Source organism: Ambystoma mexicanum, chromosome 12, assembly GCF_040938575.1.
Source record: "Ambystoma mexicanum isolate Mex_15411 chromosome 12, UKY_AmexF1_1, whole genome shotgun sequence".
Taxonomy (NCBI): domain Eukaryota; kingdom Metazoa; phylum Chordata; class Amphibia; order Caudata; family Ambystomatidae; genus Ambystoma; species Ambystoma mexicanum.
In genome coordinates, this window is record NC_090936.1 from 608,805,965 (window position 1) to 608,828,030 (window position 22,066).

At 47.8% G+C, this 22,066-nt stretch overlaps 1 protein-coding gene across 1 annotated transcript in view; it reads left to right on the forward strand.

The window, feature by feature from the left end:
• The first annotated feature begins 1,713 nt into the window (after positions 1 to 1,713).
• The window catches only part of CLP1 (cleavage factor polyribonucleotide kinase subunit 1), a 98,885-nt gene continuing 78,532 nt past the window's right edge, over positions 1,714 to 22,066 (forward strand). Inside the window, exon 1 of the mRNA XM_069629024.1 lies at positions 1,714 to 1,890. The gene's annotated coding sequence lies outside the window, so the exon portion shown is untranslated. The remainder of the gene's footprint in view (positions 1,891 to 22,066) is intronic.

A 22,066-nucleotide genomic window follows, 5' to 3' on the forward strand; every position in this document is an offset into this window, starting at 1 on the left:
GGCTGACCGTTGCAGCAGACGCCGGTGTTGCCCAGCAGGGGCACCGGCTAGTGCCAGGTGGAGTTGCCCAGAAGGGGCTCCACTGGCATGGCAGGCAGTCAGGGTAGATGGAGTTGCCCAGCAGAGGCCCCGTCACAGTGGAGGGCCTGGGGGAGCAGGGTGTTGCTAAATAATGACACAGGACACCAGGGCTGCATACTCAGGACTGAATGAGCGGGAAGCCATAGCTCTAAACTCACACGCTTTTGGCGGGTGTCACCCGCCTTGTAAACAGATGACTCACCCGCCAAGCCTGCTGCACGCCCATTCATTTCAATGGGCCTCTCACCCGCCAAAAACAAAATCGGGTGGTTGCGATCTATGGGGAAGCCACTCATACCTTTTTATTAAGAAGATCACATGGCTACTGTCACAAGCTCCTGGGAGATACCATGCTCCCAGGAGGGCACAAGTTTCCTACCTCACCCTTACCCGTGTTGAATGGGCCTATTGGGCAGTGTTACGTACTGTTGGGTCTTGGGGAAGGTGGGCTGTTATGCCCGGAGGTGGGAAGTGGAGGGGCAGGGCCTGTAGAAATTTGAAGTAGAAAGAGGGTTCCTGTGTGGAGGTAGGACACCTCTTTGCTAAGTGCCAGGAGGAGGAAGAGAAGGACTACATACTTGCCAACCCTACAGATTTAGGCAGTAGGCTACTGCTTTTTAAGCAGTCCTACAGTCTAGATTTCAGTGACAGATCCTACTGCTTTTTATAGTGGCAAGTAATTTATGTGACTATAAGGCAAGCTCCAGGACAAAGGATGCAATACATTAATTAGTCTGTCTGTACAGTGGACTGGTAGGTGATTACTTTGATTGGGCTCAGACCAATCCACTGACCTGACAGCTACGTGACTATCCTGCACTCTGGCCAGGACAACCCTTGGGTGAACCACCAGCGAAGGCAAGTGGCAGAGTGTAACACCTTCACACAACATCTGCCTATCAGACTAAAGGGGGTATCAGTCACCATGTCATTCAGTGTTCAACTTGCAATAAATATGTACTGCCTGGGCTGCTGCTACAGAGCAGTGGCAAACGTTGCCCACCAGCTCTGTGTAATTACCTTCTGTGAAGTTAGGTAATTGAATTTGGTGTTAAGTTACCATTCAGAATTATACATTTTTAACATTTGAACATCTTTCCATATTGTGCTGTTTGATGGGTTGTGTATTTTATAATACTTCAATGGTGCCAACAATGTATGTTATGTATTTTCCCGTGATGTCATTGTTATGGGAATTAATTTTTGAAACTTCAAAAATACTACATCTTTTTGGTCACAGAATGTTGGCAAATTATGGGACTAGGAGTAATGAAGATTACTGGTAAGTAATCCGAGCAATAACGTTGAAAGCCACCTTTCCTGTTCAATATCACTGCTAATTTACATAGCATTTGCCTGAAGAGGAACAGATTCTAAAATACAATTTCTATGCAATGTGTAGATAGCACATGTGAAGGAAATATAATTTGTGTCACCCATTCCCTCCCGCCCTTACTCTTAAAATTCGTAAAAGCACAGAGGAAGGCCATGTTTGGTTGTAACTACAGCTGGCTGTATAGGAAGCTGAAGGATTCCAATGCTGCTTCTTCCACTAGCACACATCCTAATCACTTTCAGGTGGAATGTTAGCCCTCCAGTTCTTTATTAGAACTCGGGGTTGCATGGCTAATAATGTGACGTAAGAGGGCGTGGAAGCGAGTAGGACTTGCGTTGCATGTAACGTAACGTGTGGGTCACGTGAGGTTGAGGGCTCGTTCCCATGTCCTTTCCTCTAATGGGAACTAGCATTAGTAACAGTAGAGGCACGAGGAAAAAGATAAAAAAGGGTTCCGGGTGCGTCTGTTGAAGGTGAGGACTAGTACGATTAGTTGGAATGGTGTTGTACGTAATGCTGATGGTTTCTACTCGGTTTCCCAGCCATAAATGAATTATCCCATATGGTGACAGTGTTTTTAGGACGTGCTTGGCTGGCTGTTTAGTCTAGCCATATGCCGACGTGTCGCTCTCTGCATGCCAATGCTGCTGTGTCCGTGGTGCCGTCATATAATGCATATGCCTCGCATACAATAGCTACCGTGTGCTGGCCACAGCTTTCTTGCAGCTGAACCTAGAAATGTGTTTGCTTCCCAAATGTTTACATTAACAGTAATGTCAATACACCCATGACGGATTTTAAAAAGGGGTCCATACCTGCCTGAGTTTCACAAACCTTCACATTTGTTGTTTCGCTTGCAAACCTGAAGTAACACCATCTCATACAACTAATGCGTTCAAATGTTACATAAAGCTTGCTTGTCATAAATCAAACATATTGGAAATCCATATGTAGACTGTTATGTTGGGAGAATCTCAGCTCTGTTTGTTTGTTTTATTACTTGTATTGTGTACCAGACCTGTGGGTATCAGGGCGCGTTGCATAAGATAACTTACGGCTTAGTTACACATTGTCAAAAATTACACATAGATTACAATTTAATTACAACCTCAAGACAGGTCGTGTACATAGAAGTTATTGAGGAGAGAGGTAGCGTAAAACCTAAGGAGGCAGATGAAACAATACATATGATAACATTGACAATACAAGAACATGCATGCAAGAATAAAGATGAGCCAGAGATGGTCAAAAGTTGGCTGGGGTGGTTAGGTGGACGTGAGCGAGTAGAGTATACTGTGAGTAGGCACTCTACTATAGTTCAGATGGAGGAGAAAGAGAAAAACGGGGGCAAGGCATTACTTGACAGAATCTTTGAACCATTGTAGAGAGTTACATGACTCACTCACGTTCTGTGCCTTGCTGCGGTCACGCAGGCTTTGTTGATGTTTGAGTGAGCTGCCACGTGACCGGAGAAGGCAGTTAGAGACAGAGGCCCTCATTATGAGTCAGGCGGTGGACCATGGTGCTATTAGCACCATGGTCCATGCCGGACTCCGGCATGGTGGATGGCGGAATTACCGCCCCATTCCAAGGTGAGGGGGGGCGGTAATTCCCCATTTGCCCTTCCCTATTCCCATTTTTGCCCCATAGGGCATAATGGGAATGGGGAAAGGCGCTAAGTACGGTGCCGCAAATTGCGGCACCGTACTTGGCGCCAAGGTCACTTTGCGGCATGGGTTTTAACGCCTGCAAAAAGCAGGCCTTAAAACCCGGGACCTCTTAATCAGGCGTTAAGGGTTAACAGCTCCGACTGCGCCGTTAAACCCTTAACGCCTGACTTGTAATGAGGGCCAGAGTGATCAAAGTAGGTGTTGGCTCCATGGGGGCTCCTTGAAATAAAGAAAATCAAACTTACTTGGCTCGGTGCGACTTCTTCACATTGGCGACGAGGACAACCAGGAGCCAGCCACGGGAGTACGAGCGGCGAGGACACGCTGCACTCGAAGCGGACGAGGAGGTAGAGGAGCCGTGGGGCAACATACGCCTTGGCACGGTACCCTGATCGGACGCAGCTGATTGGGGCAGCGGCGCCAGCAGAGTCGAGTGGCGCTGCAGGGGGATAGTCTTCCCCGCTTCCAGCGTGAGGGAGGCAATATCGTTCTGGTTTTGGACCCACCCACTCCAGCTCCCATTGGATGTCAAGGTGAGGAGCAGGAAGGGGATAGAGTCGGGAGCACCAGAGGGGGAGGTCCACTCAAAGTTTTGGCGAACCGCTTCTCATTGGATGAGGGAGAAGCAGGACAGGCACAATTGTTAGGCAAAACAAGCTCAGATGCCAGACAAAACTGGTTTAACTTGAACAGGCCAAAGAAAAAGCCTCTGCAGATTGCAATTGTGGAAGAAAGGACTCAATTGGTGCAAGGACTAGTGGGCTGTAAATAAAGAGTAGTTTTGCTGTCCCCCACAGTACTTAAGTATTTTCAACAAAAATGGCTGCAGTGAGCATGTCCCCACCACTGCCTTTTCTGTCCGAGCCGGGCATTCCGCCAGTCAGGTGGGACAGATGGAAAAGGCTGTTTGACACCTACCTGATTGCTATAGGAGGGGATAAGTTTGCTCCGGCAAGGAAAGAGGCAATTCTGCTCCACAATCTGGGAACAGAAGGTAGAAGCGTTTATGATGGTCTACCGGAACCTCCGCAACAGGGGCAAGGGGACTTGGATCAATTTTCGGTGGCTGGGACAAAGTTGGAAATCTATTTTGAAGCTAAAAAGAACATTACATTTGAGAGACACAAGTTTTTTCAGAGGGCGCAGGATCATCAGGAGCCAGTAGAGAACTTCATTGCAGCCTTAAGGTCGCTTAGTCACACGTGTGAGTTTGGACAACTAACAGATTTGCTTATTCGGGACCAATTGGTCCGATGTACCAATAATATGAACATACAGGAGAGGTTGTTTTCAAAGGATGTGTCACTGGAGACAGCTGTGGAAACGGCAAGAGGTATGGAACAGTCAGACAAGTACATGTCATCTATGAAAGGAGAAAAGCAGGAAGGTGAAGTGGCTGCTGTGAGAGGATCTCGCAGGGGAATTCCTAATAAGGAAGTTAAATGCTACAAGTGTGAGAGCAATCGCCACTCCTCAGCAACACAAGAAGTGAAAACAGCCTGTCTCTTGCGCCCACCAAACACAGTGCACTCAACGTTCCTCCTGCGTTCCAGCAGAGCACGCTGGAAGGCATGTTCCAAAGAAGGCAACGTGACCTCAGTTGCGCGTTCGGCCCCTCCTCCAGACGCACGTCCGCCTTCCAGCTTTTCCTGTAATACGTGTGACGCAGGCTCAATCCTGAGCACCCCACGATAACACGTTACATCATCACAATAGTCCCACACACCGTACCGTTCACATGTCTGGCGCCCCTCCATAGTATAGGACCATCGGGAACCCGCCGCACTGAAATACGCGAGACATCGGCCTTAGATACGGGCACCTCCAGTTCCACCCCAGGCCCAACACAATTAAGGGCCATTCTCTGCCCGACAGCTGGACCACCCGGCCTCCAGCTGAGGGCACAGGGCCAGTCCCACGACCCAACAGCAGTACTCAATCACCGCCGTCAACAACCGGCTCACACCTAAACGGGTAACTTGCCCAGATACTCCCCCGCCTGCTGCCTGAACTCCACAAGGGAACACAGCAAACACTGCCTGAAACACTGAGCAGCACGGCAGGAGTACGCGCACACCGACAGTGTGCCACCAGGATCCCACAGTTGCCTTGGGGCAGGCGTCCTCGCCTGCGCTGCACACCGATCCGTGTACCGACAAGGCACTACTGTTCAGCACCACCCGGCATTGCTGAAAAGACACCTTAGGACCAGGTGAAACGGCTCTGGACCCTGGACTTCCTGACGCTTTAATACTGGACATGAATTCACCGGAGGGCAATGTTTTCTGGTTCTGGACTGTCCCCTCCGCGACAGGCATCCCATCCTCGTCGCCAGTGTAATAACTTGAAGGCTGAAGAACACCCGGACCAGCAGGTAAGTTATTAGGAAGGTTTATTGTAGTTCAATTGCCAGGAACAACATTGGCATGTCCTTTCCAAGCCAGCATACCTCCAACTGCCAAGCATAGGATGCAGCTTCTGATCACAACACACCCAACACTCCACTCACACTGACCTCACCACATTCCATGTACAGTGATGTCATCACTTCATCCAAGATATATTACAACAAAGTGCAAAAAGAAGGGACATTTCGTGAGAGTCTGTCGAGAATCTGGGCAGGTACAAAACATCGAGTCTGGCGGAAGAGTACCTGAACAAGACGAGAATTTGGCGATATTACAAAACATCCAGGCCAAACATGTGCTGGAAGTATCAGAGGTTTCAATCAAAGGAGGTGCACCAACGGATGTGTTCATGGTCAACGGTAGAGTGGTAACAATGAAGGTGGACAGTTGTTCGCCTTGGACCCTCATGTCGAAGGCAATGTTTGAGGGTTGCATGCAGGGTGATGTCAGAGTATTGGAGGAACACGGAATTGAACCGTATGCGTATGGCAATGTGAGAATTGGAGTTTTGGGGAAGTTCCAAGCTTCCATTAAATACAAGGGGAGAAGCTGTGATTCAGAAGTGTATGTTACTGAAGAAGGTTTGTCTCTCCTGGGGTGGGATGAACAGCGTAAATTGGGAATCAGGATACAAGCAAGTGCTGAAGAACCTGATGCTGTGGCTGAGCTGAGCGACAAATGGGAGAGGGAGTATCCGATGGTGTTTCAAGAGGAGTTAGGATGCTGAAGGGATTTGAACATGATATACGGTTAAAGGTTGGTGCCAGTCCTAAGGTGCACAAGATGAGGCCAGTGCCTCACGATCTGAGTGAGAAACTTAGATTGGAAATTGAGTCATTATTGCAGAAAGGAATTATAGAGAAGAGCGAGAGTTCAGAGTGGTTGTCACCGGTGGTGGTCGCTGCAAAGTCAAATGGAGGCATTAGACTCTGTGTAGATCTGCGGGACCTCAATAGGAACATTCTAATAGATAGACATCCCTTGCCAATAATTGGTGACAAGTTGTCTGTGCTTAATGATGCCACAGTCTTTTCAGTGGTTGATCTTTCCCAGGCGTATCATCAGATTCCCCTGAAGGAGGACTGTCAACATTTGACAGCATTTATAACAGTATTTGGAACATTTAGGTATTGCAGAATGCCATTTGTGCTTGCTTCGGCGGCGGCCGAATTCCAAAGGGCGATGGAGACTGTAATGAATGGAGTAAATAACATTATTGTGTTTCAAGATGATATATTAATATATGCAAGCTCCATGAGGGAACATGATGCGATCCTGAGACAAGTGTTAGGCGGATTGAGCAAGGCTGGACTGACTGTGAGAAGAAGCAAATGTAAGATTGCTGTTGACAGGGTGGAATATCTGGGGCCTGAGATTGACAAGAAGGGGGTGAGACCTAAAAGAGATTTGGGGAGGTGGTGAAAGGTGCCCCCGTGCCAGTGGATAAAGATCAAGTGAGATCATTTTTGGTGTTAGCCGAATATTATCATAGATTCGTGAAGGATTTTATCAAAGTGTCCATACCACTCAGAATGATGCTCAAGAAGGGTGCAAGGTTTGAATGGACTTCAGAGTGTGATGCTGCTTTTGAGTGCATTAAGCAGGCGGTAAGCGAAGCACCGTCAATTGGTAGGTTTGACCCCAAAGATAAGATTGTCTTGGTAGTGGATGCGTGCATGTTTGGTTTGGGTGCGACTTTGGTACTATTGTATATTCAGAGACAACACAGAAAGAGTCATTGCATTTGCCTCTAGGGCACTCGGAGGTGCAGATTGTAAGTACTCTGTTATCGAAAGAGAAACGTTAGCAATGTTCTGGGCCGTCAGTCATTTTAAATATTGTGGGGGAGAAGATTCATTGTCGGGTCGGATCACAAACCCATGATTACATTTTTTGAAAGCTCCTGGGCTATGGGCTCCCCTAGGATAAGTAGGTGGGGCTTAGGTCTGCAAAATGATAACTTTGTGAGTTATCTGCCCGGGAAGAGGAATGTGGTGGCAGATTGCCTGTCCAGGCTGCCAGTTGGAAATACTCTAGTAGACAGGAATGAGAAGGATGTAGAGGAGGAGTCGGTGGTAGCAAAGTTGCAAGGGGCTATTAGTCGGGAAAAGTGGGCACAGGTAGAGGATTCGGATTCAGACCTCAAATTGATCAAAATGTGGACTGTGATGGGATGGCCGGACAAGAAGGAGCTAGATAGAAAATTCAATGTGTGGTGGGAGATTAAGGAAGAGATGAATTTGTATGAAGACAGGTTAAGGAGGGGTCGATGTGTAGTTCCCCCATAATCTCTCAGATCCATGTTGGTAGAACTTGCGCATCAGGGACACCCTGGGGAAGGAGCCATGAAAAGGAAATTAAGGCAGAGCTATTGGTGGCCAGGGATTGACATGTGGGCGGAGAGGTATGTCAAGAATTGTATGGCCTGTCAGACTTGTGACAAGAGCAGAGTTGTAAGAGAAACTCCATTAGTTCCCAATATCATACCTGACCAGCCTTGGACTAAGTTGGCGGTGGACGTTATGGGTCTGGTTGCGGGTTTGGGTGAAGGCTTAAGATTTTGTTTGTTGTAGTAGACTTTCACTCTAAATGGTTTGAGTGGGAGGCTGTTAAAGAAGTAACAGCCAGGGAGTTGATTATGTTCCTAGAGAAAATATTCCTTAAAGAAGGAGTACCCGCTGAAATTGTATCGGATAATGAGTACAGTTTGTGTCTGAGGCCATGAGAAAGTTCCTTGTTGGTTATGGAATAACACACACTAGAACAGCACTGTATAATCCCAAAGCTAATGGTCTTGTTGAGAGAGAGTTGAGAGGGGGGTTTGCAGATGGCAATGAGTTTGAGACAACCTTGGAGGGAAGTGTTGAGTATGCTAACTTGGAACTACGTAACTACACCACATTCAGTGACGGGAGTTTCTCCATTTGTGTCCATGAAAGGTAGAGAGCCTGGGACAAGGCTCTGCCCAGGATGGCTAGGAATGGCCAGAGTTGTTCAAGTAGATCGGGATCGCATTATGAGGCTTATTAGCTTGAGTAAGGAAAGAAACAAGGAGTTGTTTGATGCCAGGATGTGTGTGAAAGATCGAGAGTGGAAGGTTGGGGAGATGGTATATGTTAAAAACCCTAGGTTGGTGAATAAATGTGTGGAAAGTAAGTTCCTTGGTCCGATGAAGATATGTACAGTAGAAAACAGTGTGGTCAAAAGGAAGGTTGGTAAGAGTGGTAGATGTGAAAGAAGATTCTGAGAAAGCAGCAGTGCGAAGTGAAAATAGTAATGCCGGTGTGGGGGCAGGAGAAGACTTGAATGGGGAAAGTTCTCATAGAACAAGATCAAAACCTGTGTGGATGATGGATTTTGAGTGTCAAGCTTACCTGGCTCGGTGCGACTTCTTCACAACCATTTTATGAGGTTCTGACAGAATTTTGTGTAGGGTTGATCTACACGCAGAAGATGGGGTAGAAAGTTCCATAGTTGGGGTGCCTTGACCGGAAAACTGCGACCCCCGACTCTAGAGAGTTTAAATCTTGGGACTGAAAGACAGTTAGTACTGGATAATCTGGTGAGTCTCTCTGTAAAATAGCGAGGTGCAGCATTATTCAAACATTTGTCGGTAAGAGAAGCAACTTTAAGCTGTATTTTGTCGTATGTTGACAGCCAGTTGTTGGATCTTCTAATTTTGGAGATATGTTCTCTCCTAGCAATTCCAAGAGCGGCTCCAAGAGCATTGTTTTGGTGGAATTGGATTCTTTTGATGGTCTCCTTGTAAGCTCCAATGTACATTGAGTTGCAGTCTGTTGAAGCAGGAGCCCTGGTACGTTACACCGGCCCGCTCAGGCCTACATACATCCACACAGCAAAAGGAAGACACAACCGTTAGGTAGAGTGCATAAACCCGGACCAGTGTGAAACGCGCAGTTCCGGTGATTCCTTTATTTCTGCCCCTGCGCGTGACCCGGTCTCCCGCGATAAACTTGACATCACATTCCTCCCAAACTTAGAATGCTTTTCTTTTTCCGACAACAAACAGTAACATTGTCATAGTCTATTCTAGTCTCTTACGAGCACGTGATAAACACCTTGTACGACATACCCTTGGAGGCGAGATGATGGTCGTGGCTTCTCCCTCCAATTGTAGCAGAGCTGGGTTCTCTCCGTCTCTTCCCCTCGAGAGGTCTCTGGTCGGGCGTCGTCCAGGCGGGGTGTCGGTTCACGGGATTCTTGGGGTGCGTCGTTCTCCTCGGCCGGCCTCGGGGTCTTGGGTCGATCTGGTGATTTTGGTTCTTCTCTTGGGCTCCTTGGCCCTTCTTGCCACATTGCCGCTGGGACCTTTCGGAAGTGGGAAATGTTTCTAGTCACGGTTTCACTCCCCTTGGTGGCTGTGATCATGCTGTGGTTTGTTTTGCTTAGTGTCCACGGTCGGGACCCGAACTTTAGCGACCTCTTCTTGCGCGGAGCCCGGTTCTTGACCAGCACTGTGTCTCCTGGCTGCACATCCCAGAGGCTGGCTCGTCGGGTGTGGCTCTCCTGTTCGTTTCGCATGATCTGTTTTGCCTCTCTGAGGGGAATGTCTGGATCTGGGGCTACCCAGTTTGGGTGTACTGGCAGTTCCGCTTGGATCGGCACCCCAAACATGAGGGCTGCAGAGCTGATGCCGTTTGATGAGTGTGGGGTCTGGCGGTGAATCATCAGGAATTGGTACACGGCAGTTAGCCGCGAGTGGTTGCGTTTCTTTGCGATGCGGATCACTTTATTCAGCGATCCCATAAAACGTTCGGCGTCCCTATTGGCTTGTGGCCAGTACGGGGTGATCCTCTTGTGCCGTATGTTAAGGTCTTGGAAGAACTGCCGAAGTTCTTGACCAGTAAACGGAGGGCCGTTGTCGCTCTTGATTTTGGTTGGAATTCCGTGTGTTCAGAATATTTTCTCAAGTGCCAGGATCATTGTCTCTGCGTTGGTGGACGCTACATGTTCGACCTCGGGATAGCAACTGAATTCGTCCACTAGGACCAGCAGGTATCCTTCTCCCACGATGGTGTAGTAGTCTTTGCTGACAGACTCCCACCTTTTGTTGCTCCTTGGTACACTGATGATTGGCTCTGCGGTTGCAGGTTTCCTTGTGGATTGGCAGGCTGCACAAGATTCTATGATGTCCATTACCCGCTGTTGCATGTGGGGCATCCACATTCGGGACCTCAAGTATGAGGTTGTCTTGACGATCTCTTGGTGCCCACTGTGGGCTAGCTTGAGCGCTCTATCTTCCAGCTCTATTGGTAATACATTCGGTGTCCTTTTAGTATTGCACCTTCAGGGGCTACGGTGAGCTTCTGGCGGATCCCAAATATGGCTTGTAGTTTCTCCTGGGCCGGCTTTGTGCGCTGGGCCGCCATGGCCAAGAAATTATTCCAGTTCCCGGTCTGGATGGCTTGTGTGGTTCGAGTCAAGATGGTATCTGCCTTGGTCTCGTCCACCACTTCTTGCGGTGTCAGGGTCCGCGATCGGGCGCAAGCGACGACGTGACACACGTGTTCGTCCGTCTCTGCGGCGTGTTGCCTCTCTTGTTCTGTAGCGGGTGGCGGGATAGATAGGCAGCAGGGTTATCAGCCCCGGCCCGATACTCGACCTTGATTTTGTAGGGCTGAAGTTGTAGCATCCATTTCTCAATTCATGCTGGGGGATGTGGTACGGAGCCCTTGAAGATGGAGATGAGGGGTTTGTGATCTGAGAACACCTTTGCTGTTTTGCCTAGTAAGTATACCTTAAAGTGTCTGCACCCCCCCAGAGGATTGCTAGCGCCTCCTTCTCAATATGCGCATAGTTCTGTTCGGTCTTGGTCAATGCACGGCTGGCATAAGCGATGGGCTACACATTGCCTTCTTTGTCAATTTGAGTTAGTACGGCCCATAGGCCCACCGGGCTTACATCAACAAGGAATTCAGTGTCCCTTTTGATGTCAAAGAAAGCCATCGTTGTGGAGGTGGACAGGGAGTCCTTGATTTGCTGGAACGCTTGCTGGTGTAGAGATGACCATTCCCACTTCTGGTCTTTCTTTGTGAGTTTGCAGAGGGGGCTCGCTAAGGTAGCAAGTTCCGGGATAAACCTAGCACAATACGTTGCCATGTCAATAAAACTTAGTATTTTTGTGGCAGATTGTGGGGGCTTTGGTGCTTTTTGATGTCATTCACATTCACCGGATCAGGTGACATGCCTTTGGAATTACAGATGTAGCCAAAGAAACGGAGTTCTTCTTCGCCAAACTCACATTTTTCTGCATTGAGTGAGAGTCCTGCGTCTTCGAGCCGCTGCAATACTGCCGCTAGGCGTTCATGATGTTCTCTGCTGCTTGCTCCGTATACAATGATGTTGTCACTGATGTTTGTCATCCCTTCCAGGCCGTTCAGGACCTTCATGTTGAAACTCCTCGGCGGCCGATGATATTCCAAAGTTCAGGCGTTTGTATCTCCTCAGGCCAAGGTGGGAGGAGAATGTGGTGATGAATGTCGACTCCTTCGCTAGTCAGAGTTGGTGATATCCCGACCAGTCTAGTTTACTGAACAGTGTGACGCCTGTCATCAATGGTTGGTGTGATGTGCTGCCCTCTCCCGATTGCTGCATTCGGGAGCCTCATATCAATGCTGATTCTCACAGCATTCGGTTGCTTGGGCTTTTGTGCCACCACCATGGGGGACACCCACAGAGTTGGTCCTGAAGTTATTTCTATGATGCCGGCCTTCTCTAGCTTTGCAAGTTCTCTTTCAACGGCCTCACATTTCGACGTCCTCCCTCATGTGAAAGGGTACTCGGCGATGTCGCACGGCTTTGGGTTCAATGGTGGGGTCAACGTACAGCTTGATAGACCTGTCTTTCAGGCAGCCGATGCCCTGAAACACTTGGTGATGTTTTCTTAGTAGGTCGTCGATCTCGGTATGTTGAATGCTGAACACAAAGTGAAGCAGCTGTAGTTTTTCAGCGGTCCTGCAGTTTAGGAGAGTCTCACAGCCAGCGTCAACTACGTAGATTCTTGTTCGGCAGGCTGTGTTGTTGTGAGATATGTCAGACCGCAAGGCATAAATTAGTTTTCAAAAATTGATTAGCAGAGTTTGCTAATTAAAATGTTTTTGATTAGCAAACAGACCCATTTGATTAGCAATGTTGTACTAATAATGTTAATGTCACGGGATGTTATTTGTACCCAAGACATGAAATGAGCAACAATACAGCAGTTTTGCTTACTACATTTGTGAGAGGAGTCAGGCCTTGCAAATTCTTTAAGCTTCAGCTAGACCTGCAGTTCGGGTAACTTAGTTTACCTATTCAACCTAACAGAAATGCACTCGAACCATAGCAACGGAAGACAACACATTTATAATGCGATTTCTGTAAAATGGTACATGTCACTACAAACCCACTTTGTTTGGCACACTGCTGACACCCAAAGCCCAGCCATGCACAGTGAAACTTTTATTTGACATTTACCACAAACAAAGTAGATGTTAAAAGTTTGAAACATTTCTTATAAATGCTACTCGCCCTTCATAAAATCTACTCGACTGAGTGGGCGAAACGACTTAGTCATAGATGAGTGTTTGTAAAATGTAAAAGGTTAGCTGCATGACTGGACACAAATAAATAGATATGATAAAAAAAGCTTGGAAAAAAGTTTGGCCAGCTGTCTCCTGCAGGTGGTATATAATGCAATCGCAAAGCAAAATGAGCTCAAGATGCTAACTACAGTGTATGGTATTGAAGTAGCTCTACAGACTGAATGGAACTATTGATCACTACTTTGCATAACCATTTAGTTCGCTTTGTATATTTATTATGTAAGGTCAAAGAAAGACTAAGCAGAGTGGATTGCGTAGCAGGCAGAGAACTGGCTAAACTAGGTGGAATATTGTAGTTTGTGGTCATCTCACTTTCAGGGTACCTGGTATAAAGCAACTGGGTGATAATCGAGAATGTCAAGGAGTATGCGTTCGATCATGGGTTGAGCACCAGTTGCAAGATTTAGATTTGTAACCTGTAGGTCACAGAACTAGGTTTACCATCAAAAGCATTTGATCATGTGATAATGTACATTTTCAAAGGTTCACTATTCAACATGATGCGTCTTCCCCCAAAAAAATTACATTTAGTAACAACTTACATTTCAGGAATGTAATTGCATGACTGGCTTTTTAAAGGATATAAAGTTGACACATGCTTGTCTTTGCCAGACAGAATATATATTTTGGAAGCTTAGTCAAATTATCATCCCGATTACATCTGGTTTGCAATTATTTGGAGAAAAAAAATCTTGCACTCCTACACATGCATTTGGCACTTAAGAGTGGAGGAGAGAATTACTGCTGCACTTTCCCTCCATTAGCACTTGAAGTGAACAGTGCAAAGAGGGTGAAGAGAGCACTGATGCAGGAGAGGAATGCAGGGCGAGCTGTGCTTTCATTGAAGAGGGCAACTTAAATGGCTAACTTTGCTACACAAGTGTTCATTTGATTAGCAAAACTACAGCATTGCATAGCAAATTGCTATGCAACACTGCTTATTTTATGCCTTGGGACCAGAAGGATCCTTGCAGCGGTTTCTTGCAACCATAGGTGCAAAGTCGTACCTTCCTGTCTTGGAGCGTCGGCCTCGGGCTGAGCTTGCTGAAAGACATCCTTGGCATTACGTTGACGGTTGCTCCTGTGTTGATGACCACTTTCATTGGTTTTCCATCTGACATAACGGTACAGGAGGACCTCTTCCGTTGTTTGGACTTCTGAGGTTCTACCGCAGAGATGAGTTGCACCGGTGTACCTTCTTGCTTGCTTGCTTTCTTTCGTCTTTGTCGCGCTTGTCGGGTGAGACGCTATCGTCGCTTTCATCTCTTTCCCTGCTGGCTGGTGATCTTTGCGCGTGGTCTATGGCTCTTGCCCTTTCTTTTCGGCTCGGTTGGCGATGGGTTTCCCATGGGGTGGATTTTCTTTGGTGCTCCTGTGGTTGTTGTGGCGCCTGCTCTCGGTCTCTTCCGCCTGGTGGATGCAGACAGACGGCAGCGTAGTGATTGAGGCGGTTGCACTTCCGGCATGTCGAACCCCATGTGTGACACGACTCCCCTCAGTGCCATGGGCCTCCACACCATTTGCAGGAGCTCTCTCGCCATTGAGGTATGTAATGCCGGGATGGGTTAGAGCCCTTGCTCCCGGTTGCTCTGGCGTCTCTTGATGGCAGCCACTTCCTCGCTTTTCTGGGGGTTGTCTACCGGTAGATGTTGGATCGCGGCTTCGATCACAGCCACTTGGTCGTCTGTGCGTTCACAAACGTCCCATTTCAAGGATGCGGGATAGCGCTATGTACTTTTCTGACAAACGGGCTCTCCTCAGCTTCTCTGACGAGATCTCGTTTATGATTTGGAATCGGATTGCAAATTCTTTGATGGGGGAAATTCACATCCTACCGCCATCTCCCACAGTCGTGCATGGAAATTGCCCACTATCTCGCTCTCGCGTTGTCTGGCCATGCAAAAGTGGAATCTCTCGTAGTCTGGATTGAGATTGGGCTTAAACTTGTTAGTCAGCGCAGCTTTGGCGGTGTCATAATCATCTGCATTGCCGTTGTTGGGAGCGTGTTGAAAAGGCCTAGTGTCGCCACGCAATGTTCAGCAGGAGGAATGTGTGCTTTCTTCTGTCTGTAACGCTTTCCCTGGCTTCGTGGTGCAGCTCGAATTGTTGTAACCAGATGCCCCAGCGGATAGCGGCACACATGGCAAATGGTGCCATGAGGATGGTCAGTGCCGGGTCTGGGCGATCTGGGTTGGGGTTGATGCTCCTTCTGTCCGATGGGCTAGCTCCAGCTCTCGTTGGACTCACATTTGTGCTGGACATGGCGATGCTTGAGTGATGCTCGGTGAGCGGATTGCTTTTTCACAGGATTTGGGTGCCCGACTCTCCAGTGCATGGGTGAGCATGTGCTGGTTGGTTGACTTGCAGGCGGTACCCAGCGGTGCTTCAGCTTGCATGGGATGTAGAGTGTAGCACTATATGGTGTGTTTTGGCAGAGTGAAACATCCGCTTATGGGTGGTGTCCTCAAACCATAGGGATACTGTGCCCAGATTTATGGTGATGCTTTGTACTGCTTGGAAATGCTGCTCACGCGTGTTAGGCTCAACTGGTATCCAAAGGGGCGCCACACGATGCTGGATGGTTGGTTGTGCACTATCCTGGACCTTCTCTGCTTCGTTATGTGCCTGGCAGTGGGTAGCGCCTTAGGTTTTTATGCGTAGAACTCTCCGTCCTGCTTCTCTGTGCAGGGGCGTGTTGTGGGTGCGGGCATTCCATTGGACCTAGTTTCTTCACTGGTCTGTAGGCCCTTGTGTTGGGTCCAGACCGGCTGTGACTCTGACTCTGCTTGCTGTCTTTAGGTAAGTAATCGTGTCTTTCAGTTTCTAATCTGTCTTTCTACTCCCTTCGTTTGTCCTTCTTTTTGATGTTGCCTTTTTCCACTATGCTATTCCTCTAATGTCTTTTTGTTTCCGCAGGGATGGTTGCGGTTAGTCTTTGACTATGCTCTGGGTGAAAATGAGCTTGCAGCGCCGGGCGGCGAACATTACGGGTGAATGTTGATGCGCGGAGAGCGGCGCTGTTTGTTTGGAATTATTGCCTGAGTTGCTAACCTGTATTCTCTTCCTCTTTCTTCATGCAGGTTGTGGTGATGTTCCGGAGTGGTGAGCGAGCGAAGCGCGGAATCTTTTCAGGATCCGCTGCTTACCCATGTAAGTGCTATTAATAATGCTGTCCTTGTTTCTTCACCTTTGCAGGTTTTGGTGAGATCCAGCGTGGCGGGCGAGGCAAATGAAGCGCAGGATGGATTCAGGATCCGTTGCTTACTCAGGTAAATGTGGTTCTTGATGCTGTTCTTGTTCTTCCAGGTCGGTGATGGCATCCGGATCGATGGCTTCAGGAACAGGCCGGAGACAAGCAGGTAAGCAGAAGCTGGACACAGTGAGCGTTACGCTTCAGGAGTGCAGAATAACACGAAGCGTGTATTCCAGTTTGGTCGTGGCTTATATAACCAGCCACACCTGAAGGCCTGACCACACCCAAAACACTGGTCTGCATAGTTCAGTTCTAAGAACTGAGCTGTGTTACAGGCCTCCATGTTGGTTTGAGATCCAAACTGGTACTTGCCCTATTCCTGATAATGAGCCTGGCGCCAGGGCTGACTCCACGTGTTCCTATGATGGTGTTTAAAGGCCCTTGGGGCCACTGTTAAAGGCTGTAGTCCCACTGTTGCCAGGGGGTTGTTATACCTGAGGGGGTTAGGGTCATGGATCGTGACCGCACGAGAGAAATTGAATGTACGTGTTTTGGCACGTTGAAGGAGCCTTGATACTGCGCTCGCATGCATTCGTGAAAAGCAGTGTGGTTACTTTACTTCTGTTTCTGAATCTTGTTAATCTGTGTACGATATACAGGCTCTTGATATGCAATGTATGGTTTGTTCAGAATGTTCTATGAGTGCCGTAGCGTGTGGTCCGTGGTATGCTGGGCGCTGCTGCGGGCAGTCACGTGTGCGGAGAAAATATTCGGAACGTTGGGCCTCTGCTTCCGATTTCCCTCTAGGCTGTGTTTGATGTGGGTTGTGCCCCCCGGTGCTTACTGGAGCGATGAGATTGGTCTAAGAATGTTCACGGGGAAAAGTTCCTCCCCTGGCCGTGATGCGCGGTGTGGGCCGCGTTAACTGCTTCCACAGTTTGGATGGCACACGTTGTGGGCCTCCGCCCTCGGCGCCAGTGTTCTGTTGGGAGACTCTCAGCTCCGTTGAAGCAGGAGCACTGGTACCTCACACTGGCCCGCTCGGACCAACATACATCCACACAGCAAAAGGAAGACACAACTAGGTACAGTGCATAATCCCGGACCGGCGCGAAACTCGCAGTTCCGGTGATACCTTTATTTCCGGCCCCTGCACGTGACCCGGTCTCCCGCGATACATGTGACATCACATAGACGTATCAATTTGATGTAAAATAACAAGAATCGGGTGTTCTGCACGTCTTCAAACCTCTAGACTGCACAGAACGCGTGCCTCGATGGATGATGAACACAAAGCATATTCTGACAAGTAGGCACCGGTGTTTGCTTAGCTTAATCGGCGACATAAGATTGTTCGCTTTACTTATTTTCCGTAGTTGATTGTTCAAATAGGTCTTACAAAGTGAGACTTCAAATTGCAGTGATTTTATCTTGATCGTTTTACAAACTATGCTATTTAAATTTGGCATAGTTGCAGTAAGTTAACAATGCCATGACAGAATTCCATGTTTGAATAAAAGCAAGGTGTTTTAAACACCTATGCATAAATCTAAAAAAAATGAATAATCTTGGAGCTAAACGTTATTTTTAAACGTTACTCTTGTGTTATTCTTTGTTAAGCATGTGGAAGAAAGCAATGCACACAGTAGTCAGTACCAAGATTGGGTGGAGTATTCATTGTAGTGCAAGCTTGTTATCTTGGCCAAACAGTCCACCTATAGCTTTTGTGCTGGAATCAAGGGGAACAATTGAAAACCGAATGTATCGATGCAGATCAGCCTTGTGTTCTTGAGAAAACACTATATTCTAAGATCATATATTTTGAAACTTGACACAATACTGTGAAGAAGCTATTCTTCCTGTGAGGATTCCTCCTCCTCCACCTCACTCACCATTGCACAGTGACATGTTTCTGTGACTTAATCTACCCCTGCATTCTCTTACATATATAGCATAACATTTACCATTGTACTCCCGAGTTACACCTCCTACACTGTAGGGGCTTCATGTCAGAAGGATACACTTCTAGCACTCTTTTCAAACCTACATTTTGTAATGTTTACGTTGGTTAATATTCAAGCCGGTAAAATATCTCAGCAGGTAGAGCACTCGCTGCTCTGATCTGTGGACGCACTTTCGAATCCCGGCAAGGCCAATTCAGCCTTTCATCCTTCTGAGGTCGATAAATGAGTACCAAGTTTGTTTGGGATGATGCATGTATGTAAATAGGTTCTATATACACCGCTTTGGCAAATGCGCTAAATACTGCACGGGAACAAGGAGGGGCTTTGATTCAAAGAGCCGAAAAAGGTTTTACAGTGTTGGTACTTTCCCGCTTTTATATAGCTGGTCTCGCTGCTAAAGTAATTTTAACATTCCTGTCTTACCAAGTGAAGGGGGCATAAGGAGGAGCGTTTTGGACAAATTGGGCAAAGTTGGCACACTTTTTGCTGCATGGTTTAATGTAAAAAAAAAGGGGTAGACTTTCATCGCGCATTGCGGGCGTTACTGTGTTGGCTGTTTCTCTAATCCTACTTGCTGCCCGAGCTCAATTTTATCTGCCATTTGCACTGGGGCTAACATTTCACCAGTGCAATGGATTCCCCTTCCCGTTCTAGCAACCCCCCGTACCCTCTCACCCCATATCACAGCCTCCTTTTAGACTTAGCACTGTACTCTTTGCACCTAGGTGCCTATAAATACAAAATGCAAATAACAGTAAACTCTCAACTTGTTTTTATTAGTGTTTGTTTCATTAGACCCTAAGCATCAATTCCAAAAGAAATGACCAAAAAAAGAAAATCCTACAAATGTACATACATTAAGTAGTAAAAGTTAAAGTTCATTTTAAATAAGTCCTCCCATATTAGTGTATCCACTCCTAAAATGCATACATGAATTAACATTCCAACATTCATAGTTCGTATTTAAAATTGAACCTTTAAGGCAAACACATCCTATGCATTTTTCAGACAATGGCCTCTCAAACATTTCATTAGTGAGCACACCAGAGACTCATTTTCATCATGACATTATTCACAATGTTAATTTGTAGGAGTATTGCTAAAATGATCAATCCAACAAGCTACTCATCTTTAAAAAGTGCAAATCTTAATGTTATGGAATAATCCTGGCCCATAGGACTTCTTTCAAGACAAATGAAGGATCATGGTTATGATATGATATGATATGATAAGGCATTTGTAACGCGCCCATACACAAGTGTTTCAAGGCGCGACGAGGCAGGGGGGGGGAACAAGGGGAGACAGACAACGATCTTACTAGGCCAGGTGTCATTCAGATCGCGCAAGTGCAAGGGTAGAGGGGAAGGGAAAAGTGCATGGGGGAAAGGGAGAGGGGAAAGTGCAGTACAGGGTTATTAGCATACAGCATACAGGATAAATAACAAGGGCCAGCTGGTGGCAAGTGCGAGGTAAGTGCAGACAAGTGCTGGGAAGGGGGGCTGTATGGATACAGACACAGTCCCGTAGTGCAGGGGTTGCCGTGGAGGCAGTGCAGGGAGAGTGGCTGGGCTGAGAACGGTGAATGGCCCAGTTGCAGATTCAGTGCAGTTTCAGTAGTATTAGCAGGGGAGAGGGGGAGAGAAAGCGGAGGCAAAGAGGAAGGTTTTGAGGTGCTTCCGGAACCAGAGGTGGTTCTCCTCAAGTTTCAGGGAGGTAGGAAGGCTGTTCCAGAGGGAGGCCCCTGCAGTGGAAAGAGATCTGCCCCAAACTCGTTGTTTGGAGAAGCGGCTGACCCTGAGGGAGTTGGAGGCGGATGAGCGAAGAGCTCGAGAAGGAAGATATTTAGGAAGAGAGAGTTGAAGGTATTTTGGCCCAAGGCCCCAGACGGCCTTGTGGACAATGCAGAGGGTTTTGAACTTGATCCTCGCAGTCACTGGGAGCCAGTGTAGTGATTTCAGTCCTGGAGAGATACGGTCCCTGGGCTTGAGGCCAAGGACAAGTCTTGCAGTCCTGTTCTGGATGAGTTGCAAAGGGCGGAGAGTAGAGGCGGGCAGATTAAGATGGAGGCTGTTACAGTAGTCCAGCTAAGAGAGAACCAGGGCACTAGAGACAGTGAGCTTCTGGGGGAAGGAGAGGAAAGGAAGGATACCACTGAGGAGGTGTAGCTGGTAGTGTGACTTCTTAGATACGTCGGATATGTGAGGAGAGAAGGAGAGTGTGGAGTCTGGTCATGTCAGACGGAACAGGAGTTCAAAGGAACCCAATCCCAGAACCTGCTTGCACTGCTCGGAGAGCCAACAGTCCGAGGACCACTTACCCCAAACCGGAAAGGGCGCCAGAGTCTTTCACCCACCAGAAAGCTGTGGTCGTCAGGACTTTGGAGGGGGGTACGCTGGTATGGCGGCTCTAGGTGTGAACAATATTCTCGAAACTTAGGAAAAAACCTGGTTGTGTCACCCGTCAAGGCTAAGTGTTTTTTTCTCTTTAATTGGATTGCCCAGTGTTCGGAGACCTTCGTGAACGTGTTTCTTGCCACACGCGACCACTCTGACACAATGTATCCTCAGCTTTTCCCCGTTCTTCAGTAATTGACAAGAAAGGGGTTGGAGACTTTTGAAACCATGCCTATTAAAGCACGTGACCTCCCTGATACAAAGTATTCACACACTCGTGCACCGGGTTTCCCATTAATTCATTAGAAACTCATTGTTTGTTCCAATTCTTATTGCAGCGCGGATCACACAGCCTTCTGGTTTTAGTGTTAGGGCTACAACCCTTCAGAGACCCCTCTAGTGGTTCTCTCGCACAGGGGAACAAGCACTTCAAGCAACGAGTAAAAGGGCAGCCTTCCTTCACGGCTTGCCTCACCGTGCTCGGCCAGCTCGGCCAGCTCCAGGGAGTCCCAGCTCCCCTGCCACGCTTCCATGGACCGCCCCTGTCCTTGGTCCCCAGCACCTCGGTGTCCTGCTCCTGCTTGCACTGGCCTCCTTGCTGCTTCACCTGTTGCTCTCACAGTTGCTTCTCCTGTCGCTCTCTCTTCCACTGTGCAGGTCTCCTTTTATACACCTGCAGTCCTTTGGACAGGATGCCGGTGTGAATGCTCAATTAACCCTGCCTGACCACAATCAAGGGGACATTCCTGACCTTCACAGATCTTAGCAGGCATGTTCCTCGTCCCAGTACCAAAGTGGTAAAAGAGCATAGTCTTCATTGCTCTTAGTTGCTTCTTCCTTGTACTGTCAGGGTTTATAGGTGGGGAAACCAAGGTAGCTGACTTACAATGACCTCTAAAGGTCGGGGAAGGGTTGGGTTGATCATCAGTAGGGAATGGGGATACCATGTCTCGCCTGCGGGCCCCCTATTCTTTCTCATCCTCCTTCTGTATTTTTGATTGTCATTTCTCCTGATGTTATTTTGACCGCAGGGAATGGGATAACAATATCCTACAATGGGTTCAGGGACTAAGGGTTCATCATGAAATGGAAAAGGGGAAATACTGTGTCTCACCCGAGTACACTACATTCCCATTCCCCAAGAGCTATCCACCCAAGTGATTCTGCCCCCCCCCCCCCACTTGGCTTCTTTGCCCTCTGGGTCAGGATCCAAGACTGATGGCCTTTCGCTGGCCACCTGCGCAGAGGATCCCAGGGGAATAGTTGTGAGGACGACCTCAAGTTTCTCACAATACACAGTTGAAACATGCTATGGTAATGCGATTCCAGGGTGGGTAAGATTTCCCGGCACAGTCCCTGATAGAGGCCAACATTAACAGTGACCTAAAAGGGCTATTTCGTCATTATAAAGTTATCC